This window comes from the organism of the source record quoted next, unplaced genomic scaffold (genome assembly GCF_019419815.1).
Source record: "Pyrus x bretschneideri cultivar Hongxiangsu unplaced genomic scaffold, Pyrus_bretschneideri_v1 Contig9, whole genome shotgun sequence".
Classification (NCBI taxonomy): Eukaryota; Viridiplantae; Streptophyta; class Magnoliopsida; order Rosales; family Rosaceae; genus Pyrus; species Pyrus x bretschneideri.
In genome coordinates, this window is record NW_025999831.1 from 8570613 (window position 1) to 8581459 (window position 10847).

The 10847-nt window shown below is 38.8% G+C and overlaps 1 pseudogene; it reads right to left on the reverse strand.

The window, feature by feature from the left end:
• Positions 1-5599: 5599 nt before the first annotated feature.
• LOC125473528 lies at positions 5600-6506 on the reverse strand (annotated as a pseudogene).
• Positions 6507-10847: the final 4341 nt, after the last annotated feature.

Genomic DNA, 10847 nt, shown 5'->3' on the forward strand with positions numbered 1-10847 from the left:
TGAAAAAACAAAATTTGTTGAGAATAATGAAGTGTAAATGTAAACAACAATCATCAGTTAAATTTTGATCTATGATTTATATGATTATAGTGGTGAATGTGACAGCCCGTCCCGGACTTTTCGTACCGTAGGGATGACATGACAGTTTTGCCCCTAGCATGGTTTTTCGTTGTGTGGCCATTTTTGGTTTTTGGTTGGTGGATTTTGGACCACACACACACCCACACACATTCCTCTCTCTCTCTCTGCCTTGTCCCGAGCTCTTTCTCTCTCTCTCTCTCCCTTTCCTATTCTTTTTGTACGGACGACAACCAAAACCCTTGAAACCTTCACAGATCGAGGAAACAAATTACATATTCGTGCTCGTGAGGTCCTTAGGAGTTCAACCATACCCATTTCAGGTAAGGATACCTTCGTTTTCACGTCGAACTCAGGATCCCTCGATTTGGTCACTGTTCATGCACACGTTAATTCTTGTGTTTTTGGGAATTTCAAGCTTGTAGGAAGCTTGGTGAGGTCCTTAGGAGGCTCGGGGTGGTTCGTTTGAAGGTTTTGAACGTCGGGATCATGAGTTACAAGTTTGGCCGGAGTTGGTGGTGTTTTCCCGGCGAGATCCGTGGGTTTTAGTGCTTGAATGTGGTATGGATTTGTTCCTCTTGTTGTAAGCTTCATTTTGGTACCAATTTTGTGAAATTTGGTTGAAAAACGAAGAAGATACAAGGTTTTAAAAATATCCCGGAGAAGATGGAATATTCCGTTAGTTTGGACGGAATATTCCTAACAGCGTTAACGACATCAGTTAGATTTAACGGAATATTCCTGACGGCATTAACTGACGTCGTCAGTGTGCCAGGCATGTGCCTGCGCGTGGGGGCGCGTGCGGCGTCGGAAAATTTTTCTAAAAATATGGGGTTGTTCCTGAGGTTGAGTAGATCACGTTGGTGTATTCATACACCCCATTTGAGCATGTATGAGAAGTTATTTCGTGATGTTGGTTATGTGCTTTAAAATTAACGTTTTTATAGTTGTTTCGCATATAGATGAGACCTATCCCGAGGACGAGCTCGATCACTCGAGGCAAGGGGGTTACGACCCTTCTACATACCAGTGAGTGGGCTTTTGGTTTTTCGTATATACCTATATACTTACATTTTTCCCAGAAAGTGAATGGAAACGTTTATACATTTACATGCCATGCATTATGTTGCCGTTTGTTTATGCATTATTAGTAGTATATATATTTGTATGTTGGTGCTGCGAGCGCACAGGTAAGTGCCAGGTGAGTATGGTTTATGCATATGTTCAGTAGTGATTTGAGATGCATAGAGAGCTCATAACCTGCACCCCTGGTGTTAGTGCTCCCGCCTAGAGTTAGGCACAGTCCTTCACGTGATGTTCACCTCCCGCACCACACGCTCATCTTTGATCCAAGTTAGGTGCACAGTTCTGTCGTACAGACCACTTTAGGTGGTTTCGACTCGTAGGTGACCCGTGATTATTCGCCCAGCCTTCACGTGATCGTAGCACTTGAGCGTACTTATATTACACCCAGTCCTGTCGTACAGACCACTGTAGGTGATTTCGACTCGTGTGCAGGTATAGTTAGTGAGATGGACATTTGAGCTCTAGATTCAGCCGTACAGGTCACGTTAGGTGACTCCGGCTGACAGATTACATGGCATTGATTTGACATTTCCTCAGCACTTGCATTCTATTTAGAGGCATTTGACATGACATATTTCCGAGCATGATTTATATATATATATATATATATATATATGTATATTATACTTTTTGGGAAGTATACAGGTTTTATGGCGAGGGGTTAGAACTTTGTTTATGAAATGGTTTTGAAAAGCTTTGTTTTTGCCCACTCACGCTTTCTGTTTTGCGCCTCTCTAGGTTCTAGTTGGCTAGCACTTTTGGTGGCTCCCTAGAGGATTTCCTCGGCATATCTGACAGATTATTACCAATGTAGGACCACCTTTGGGTGCGTTTATGTAGTATTGTTTTTCCCGGACTGCATTAGGTCTTCCGTGCTCTGAATTTGTTTCTCACTTACGCTTGCACATGTATGTTCTTACGTTGTGTATAGCTAGTTTTTATTTATTCGTACTTTTATTATTATTTATTAGCTTCTGCACTGTGCACATGGTTACGTCACTTCCACGTGACGGCTAGCATGCCCTGATCTCGGTCAAGGTGTGTTAGTGAATTTCGAAGTTAAGCTCTTTATAAAACTTGTAAAGCTTGTCATTACGAGTTATATATATTTTTCTATATTTTTTACACTTCTACATTAATTAAAAAACTATTAAAGACTTTAGGTAAGCGAAAATATACTAAAAAGAAAAATGCGTTTTTATGTTTTGGATGTGACAATATGGTATGTATATATTTATTTAGTATTATGTTTTTCATTTAATTATTTATTGGTTTAAAATATATTTTTCTTAATGGGTAACGGGTCGGGTCATATTACCTGTTAATATTACAGGGTCGCTTTTGGATCGAATTGTTTTACCCGTTTATTTTAACGGATGTTACACGACACGACCCGTTAAGATATCAAGTATGACACGAAAACGACACGAATACTGAAAGCAGGACACGAATGCCAGGTCTAGGTCCTTCCTCTATCCTTTCATTATTTTTTTATTTTATTTGGTTTAAAAAGATTATTGAGTTTTTTATTCATTTATGAGAAGTCAGAAGGTAAGCAAGAAGGCACCAATCCGTAATTCACACGAGCGTGGATGTTATGTTTCTATCTTAGAGATACTCTTCCTAATGATTTTCCATTCATAGTATGTGGATTTCTGATACTTATCAACGTGAAACGAGTTTAAATTTTAAAATTTGTATAATTGATAGATACAAATTTTAAAATTTAAGCTCATTTGAAAATAATAAATAGAATTGTAAGATAAAGACATCCGGTTTCATATGGGTCAACAATTAGGAGCCACATGTAGGCAAATATCCCAAGCACTATAAGTTTATTTATTTATTTAAAACATTGTAAGTTATCTTCTAGCATTCAACATATGTACAAAATGTCTTTTTCAGTTGTCATTCATGATGTGTTTACCATACGTAGCAAATATTTTCAGATTGCACTTTTGTTCACCATCCTTATTTATTGTTGTTGAATGAGTTTAAATTTTGAGATTTGTATATCAGATAGACCAAACAAACTCATTCAACATTAATAAATGGTCTGGTGAGCAGAAATATTTTCAATCATATCTAACGATCATCATTTTACATATGTGTGTATAATTACTCGGTCCCACTCCATATAACCAAAAATCATATACATAAATAACTAAGAGTATCTCCAAGGGAGGAGTCAAAAATTCACATCACCAGAACAATCATAAAAGACAGCGTTAGTGTTTTCCAACTAAAAATGCAATTCCAATGAGGCATGATGTGGATTGATAGAGGTGGTTGCTGCCAAATTTGATAGCAACTTCAAATCTATTTTTAGTGATCAATAAATGTTCTTTATAATTCTTATTATTATTTTTGGGTTTAAAAATACTTATTATAATTAAAAAAGGTAAATAATGTAATAAATAAATAGTTTAATTTTGACATATTGTGTCAAATGCTGGCCCGAAACGGATCACTTCCTGGACCTGCTCCACTACCGTAGCACGATATTGTTCGCTTTGGGCTTACCATTTCCTCAAGGTCTTGTTTTTGGGAATTCACGAGCAACTTCCCAGTGGGTCACCCATCATGGGATTGCTCTCGAGCGCTACTCGCTTAACTTCAGAGTTCTCATGGAACCTGAAGCCAATGAGCTTCCAAAATGCCTCGTGCAAGGTAGAGATGGGAATATACATATAAGGATCACTCCCCTAGGTGATGTGGGATGTCACAATCCACCCCCCTTAGGGGCCCGATGTCCTCGTCGGCACACACGCGACCAGGGTTAGGCTCTGATACCAAATTGTCGCATCCCGGCCCGGGACGGTTCACTTCCGGGGCCCGCTCCACCACTGTAGCACGATATTGTTCACTTTGGGCTTACCATTCCCTCATGGTTTTGTTTTTGGGAACTCACGAGCAATTTCCCAGTGGGTCACCCATCATGGGATTGCTCTAGCCCCCTTCTTGCTTAACTTTGGAGTTCCTACGGAACCTGAAGCCAGTAAGCTCCCAAAACGCCTCGTGCTAGGTAGGGATGAGAATATACATTTAAAGATCACTCCCCTGGGTGATGTGGGATGTCACATATTGGATAGATAACAAAATTTGAAAAAATAAAATTAACATATCGGATAGATAACAAAATTTGAAAAAATAAAATTAACATATCGGATAGATAACAAAATTTGTAAAAGGAAAATCAAAATGCCACAAAAGCTTTCAAATTTAAATTTTATGTTTGAAATTTGACATCTCCAACGTTCCAATAATGTAGTCTTTTTTAATCCAAACACAAACCCACTTGCTTCAATTACATGAGTTTGATGTGTAATAAATCCCTCTACGTTTAATAACCCTGCATAACTGCCAAGACAAAGCGGCAGTTTATGTTTGATTAACAATAACTTTGGGCATGATGGGAGCTAGAAAGACATTAATTTGGGAACTAACTAGGATACTTGCTTAAGAGACATCTCCATTTTAATTTCCTCTAATATCTCGTGAATATTTTTATTTTTAAATAAATAATATTATCTACTCTAATATCTTGCAAATATTAAATTCAAATAAAGTACGATCGCAAATACGCAACGAGTTTCTCACAAAGGTGGCGTAATAATACAATTTTGTTACACAAAATGGAAAAGTATTCAGAAGCTGGAGGTAAGTCATTTCCCCTTGTGTTTTTATTGGGCTTTATTTTACGTTTTTATTTGGGTTTGTATTCTGTTGTCTTGCCCTTGGCATGAGATGGGCTTTTGATGTAACGTGACACTTACCCGTGTGAAGGTAGTTTACTTATTTGTTAAAATGAGGGGCTGGTTTTCAGCGCTCCAGAAAATAAGATTTCGACCAAGAACAGAGTCCGAGGTAGAGCATCAGTCTTGCTAGGCAGCCTGCCTTTGTTTTAGAGCGGATAGTGCGGCACTTGGAAATATAGGCGTAGCGCACGGCATGATGGTTTTTAGGGTTGTTACACAAGAAAAGCACGCCGCCTCAGAAAGATGGTGGTTTATCCAACCCAAAATGACAGTGGCTACTAACAAGCGAGCAAGTAAAACTACCTTATTCGCTCACAATTCGCCAATCATAAGAAATTTTGTCCTTGCCTACCACAAATAAAATAGCTTCGGCTGCAAAATTCATCCCCTTACTAGAAAACCAAACTCATAGTTAGGCACAAAATGGAGCAAGGAAGAATGTCAAGATCGGAATTTTTCAAAAACGAACTTTTAGCAGTCACTATAGCGGCCCTTGCTGTCATACGGGGTGTTAATAAAACAACCCATAAAAAATGGACAAGTCTCTAGATATATTACTATCAACCTTATTTCTAATACATATTTGTAATTTAACTTTGGCACTCTTTTATTTCTAATACATATTTGTGACTGAGTCGATAGCATAATAGATAAAACCTTTAAAATAATTCAGAAATTCAACCAGAGATTTCAATGGCAGCCTTAATCTGATCGACCTTTGCATTCTCCATAAAACCTCCTCAAGAACTTGCCGCTACTCCTCTCCGCTCTGTGCCACTTGTCGTTTTTATCCTCCTTCCCTACATTCCTCTCTTCGCTGATCTGAAGCACCCTGTCGTCTTCCACCTCCACCTTTACCTCCTCCTTCTTCATCCCAGGGATGTCTGCCTTGAATACGTGGGTTTCGGGGTCTCCTTCCAGTTGAAGCTCGATTTTCACAAAAGCAAAATTTTCCCTAGAAAATTCTGGGAGAGTGACAAGGAGGAAGGGAACGAGAAATCCTTGAAAGGGTCCCATAGATTGAGGAAGAATGGGTCAAAGATGTTGTTGCCGTTGAAATTGTAATGGGCATATGGTTTTAAAGGTTGCTTTTACAAAATGGTTTGAAGCCTTAAGCTTGAAAAGTTACAGAGCATATAGAAAATCCTAGCAATTTTGGTCCATAGACGAAGTCTTATTTTCACACACCCATCCATCACTATTCAGGTCAACGAAGGCTCTGTGGTCTTTCCACTTGGGAAGGATCAAACAACACAGTACAACTCCATTAAATGGCATAAGATAGATGTGTTAAATTGTCTGAAATAGAAACTAAACTAGCTATTACACATTCAACCACAACGGCTACTACTATATTTGGAAACTTTCATTTCTTCTTCAATTCTTCAAATTCATATGCAGGTTCATCATCTGCAGGTTGAATCTAAGCTTGTGAGTAGTTTAGTTCTTAACAGCCTCTCCTAAGCTGCTTACTAGCTTTTCTCCTAGCTTCAGTCTTAAGAAATTGAATATGTCTGTAGGCAATGCCTTAGTAAATATGTCTGCAAGTTGTTCTTCAGTTATGCAGAATCTCACATCAATCATACATTTCTGCAATGCTTCCCTTACACTTCCTGTTTATGTGTCTTCTCCTCTTATGGAACATAGGATTTTTAACCATGGATATAGCCGACATGTTATCACAAAACAATGGAATTGAATCAATTTGCATTTCTCTAACGTCATCAAGGATAAATCTCAACCAAATGGATTAAGCTGTTGCTTCTACTGCTGAAACATACTCAACTTCTGCAGTTGATAATGCAATTGTGTTTTGCTTCACCGAGGCCTATGAAAACACACCACTTCCAAAACTAAATGCATAGCTGATAGGAGCATATTCATGCGACTTAATTAGCTTGTTCTCGTGCATTTATGTTGTGTTTACTTAGTTATTCTAGTGTTTAAAGCCACTTTTGTGTATTTTCAGATTATAAGGCCAAAGTGTGCTAGAAGATGCAAATTGGAGCCTTTTGGAGCAAAAGAGGAATGAATGAGTTGAAGACTTGAAGAAACGATGAATTCCTACTCCAACGATGAATTCCTACCAAAACGAGGATTCCTACTCAAACAAGGATTCCTATTTGAAGTAGGAAAGTTAACCCTAGGTTTCCCGTTTTGGTAACCTTTCCTAATCTTAGACGTTCATATTTTCTAGCCACTTTGAAGGCCTTGTAGGCACTTTAGGACACAAAACGAAGGCCTGAAGCCCACTTACACAACCTTGCCGTGCCTTAACCCTAATCCCCTTCCCTTGCCGTGCAAGGGGGGGCATTCTTGTCCAATGTTGTGCACTTAAACCCTATTTCCCTCTCCTAACCTAACCCTAGCCGCACCTTGCAGCCATCCCTTTTAAATTTCTGATTTAATTTCCTAATTTTGTGAGCCTTTGATTTAATTTTAATAAGCTAGGGTTTTATTTTCTATAACCATATATAAACTAAAACCTATCAGCCGCACCCTATTCTCTCCTCTCTCATTCATATTTTCATTCAGCCACCATCCCTTTTTCCCATTCAAGCCGCAGCCTTCCCCCGCCATTCTCCCTTTGCCGTAGCCTTCACCACCCATTCCAGCCACTCCCCACCATTGCCGCAACCATCTCCACACTTCCAGCCACCATCCACACCTCCATACACCATCCCACCACCTTGCCGCACCACCATACTCCCATAGACCCATTCCTAAACCAGAAAAACATCCAAATCACCCATAAAACCTCTCTGCCGCAGCAAGAAGAAAGGAGAAAGAGGGCTTGAAACGTGCAGAAATTCAAGTGGATTCGTTGGGCGTTTTAGGTGTAATCAATCCTTTGTTCTTTATGTTTAAGTTCAATTTTATTTCTCTTTCTGTGAACATGAAAGGCTAAATCCCTAGTTAGCTAGGGGGTGATTCGAAACCATGTTTATGCTTGCAATATGAATTGATTACCTTTTGTTGGAATTTCATGAATTGTGGATTCAATTTGTTTAACTGCTTGATTGATAACTTATTTGTGTATGTTTATTGAGAGTGCACGCTTAATTTTCATGCATGAATATGATGCTAGAATATAAGTGAGTTTCACCTAATAGTTATGAACTTATATTCACAAGTAGTGGAGGTTGCTTATAAACAATCGCGTTAAATGAATTCTTGGCACTAGTTTCATGCTCATCATAGTAACGAATGCCTCGTCAACACTTATAGTTTTCATGTTGCTTAATGATCTTTGATTGTATCTTTATTGTGCTTTTCACGTAAAGGACTTTTGGAGAATGTTTTGAATTGCGTATGCGCTGTTCCATCCAATTCATTAACTTAAGGAGAACTTGAAGGTTAATTTAAGCGGACCTAATTAACCCGGGGTGTTGAGTTTCATGATTCATCGAAAGACCAACTGAAAATCATCTTGTATGCAAGTGTAACATGTGTGGAGAAGAACCTTCTAGCTAGCATTTCATCCATATTTTCATCAAATTCATCTTTACAATCTGTTTGAATTACATTCTGTGCATTTTATTTAGTTTCGTCAAAACCTCAATCCCCCTTTACTTTAGTGTCCAATTGGTTAAATGTGTTTTAATTGATTAAATGTGAACTAGTGAATGGTGACTATGATTAAGTATGTGCTTGAGGGGAAGGAAGACTAAAAGCTATGTGAGTAATGATCTTTGACATGTCATGTTAATTGGAAATCCCTGAGGCAATAGCCAGAGTTGCTTTTGATATCATCTTCACTACTTGCCTAGTCTGCATCACAAAATCTAACAACAATGGCAGCTTCATCTTTCATATACTCAATGCCATAATTCAATGTTCCTTGCACACATCTCAGGATTCTTTTGGCTACACCTAAATGCTTCTTTGTAGGACCATTCATGAACCTAGATAACAAGCTGGCTACATACATGAAATTAGGTCTATCTGCTGTCAAGTATAGTAGACTACCTAAAATCTTTTTGTATAAACCCATCATCAGCCAATTCACTTCCATCTACCTTCTTCAACTTTTCACCTGTGGGTAGATGAATGGCCATTGGTTTGCAGTCCTTAAGACCAAACTTCACAAGAAGGAATTTAGCATACTTACTTTGGTGAATGAACACACCTTTGTCAATTTTGTAAAACTCCCATTCCCAAGAAGTGATGAAGTAGTCCTAGGTCTATCATTTCATAACTCAACATCATTTCCCTTATGAATTCACTGAGCATTATCTCACTACTGCCAGTTTACACTATGTCATCAACATAGATTGACACAATTGTGGATGTAAATTTCTACCTTCTTCTTCTTGGACGAAAATGCACTTACAAAACAATTAACACCTTAGGTCAAAGCGAAGAGCCTCACGCACCCACGTTGAATTTTGGGGGAGGGGGGGGGAGGCTTTGGCCAAAGAACCTCCAATGCCAAAGTTAGAATTTGAGAGAGAATGTGTTTAGAGAAATTTGGAGAATTTTAGAAGAGAGTTGGACTTAGGTTTTAGAGAAAATGAGTGGCTATATATAGGGGTGTGGCTGGCCTTATTTGGAGAAAAAGGATCCTGCCACTGATAGGAGCATATTTATGCGCCTTAGTTTGTTTGTTTTCTTGCATTTACGTTGCTAGTACTTAGTAATTTTAGTACTTTAAGCTATTTTCGTGTGTTTGTAGGTCCAAAGGGCTAAAGGAGCAAGAAAGTGCATTTTGGAGTAGTTTTGGGCATTAAATGGATTGCACATGCTTGAAGCCAAGTAGATGGACGAAATTGAAGACCAAAGGAGGCTAGGAATGAATAAAGAGATGAAGAAATGAAAATGATGAACAAAGAGTTCAGAATTGGAAACCAAAGTTTCTAAATTTGAAAGTGTCTATTCTTGGCTTAGAAGTTTCCTAATCCTACCTCACCTATGTTGCAGCTAAAAAAGGGTTCCAAAACATGTTAGGTTGCTAAATAACATGTTTCTAGAAATCCTAGAACCTGCCATAGAGGTTGCCGCACCTACCTATGGATCCCTTGTTCCTTGCTGCACATGGTAGCCTAAATCCTTACCTAATTTCAGCTTTAAAACACATTCCTATTCCATTCACTCTTCAATCATTCACCCTAGTTGGCAGCCACATGTTTTCCCATTTCAATATCATTCTCCCATAAACCATCAGCACATGCCCTCACCATTGCCGTGGCCTACCCTTCCTTTTCCAGCTTTTCCCCTTCATGATGGTAGCCATCATTCACCCTAGCTGTTTTTCCATTCATTCCCTTTAATCATTCAGCCACCATCATACATTTATTCCCTCCTAGCTGTCATTCACATGCTCTCCCATCCATTCTCTCCCTATAAAAACCATACACACTTCACACCAAAGAAAGACCCCAACCCGTGCATACAATTCCATTCCAATACCATCACTTCCCTTTGCCGTGCAAAACAGCACCCATTCCAGCTTCCCCCCCTCCCCCTTAATTGCAGCCACTCCAACCACTCCCCATCCCTCCAAAACACTACCCTACCATCACACATCCATTCCTCCATACAATTACCACCCCAAAACCTGTCCTTAGACCTTGTGCCACAACAAAGAGGAGGAGAAGAGGGCCTAAACGTTCATACAATTCAAGTTTGAGTTGTTGGAATTTTTAGGTGTTTTCTCTCCTTGATTTCAATGGTTAAATTTACTTATCTTTATCTTGTACGTATGAGGAACTAAACCCCCCTTGGCTAGGGGGGAATTCAAAACCATGATCATGCTTGCTATATGATTTGATTACATCTAATTGCGTTTCATAAGTTGTGAATTCAATTTACTTATCTATTTGAATTAAATTGATTTGTGTGTGTTGGTTGAGAGTGCACGCTTAATTATCATGCGTAAATCTAATGCTAGGATATAAGGAAGTTTCTCCTAATCGTTACAAACTT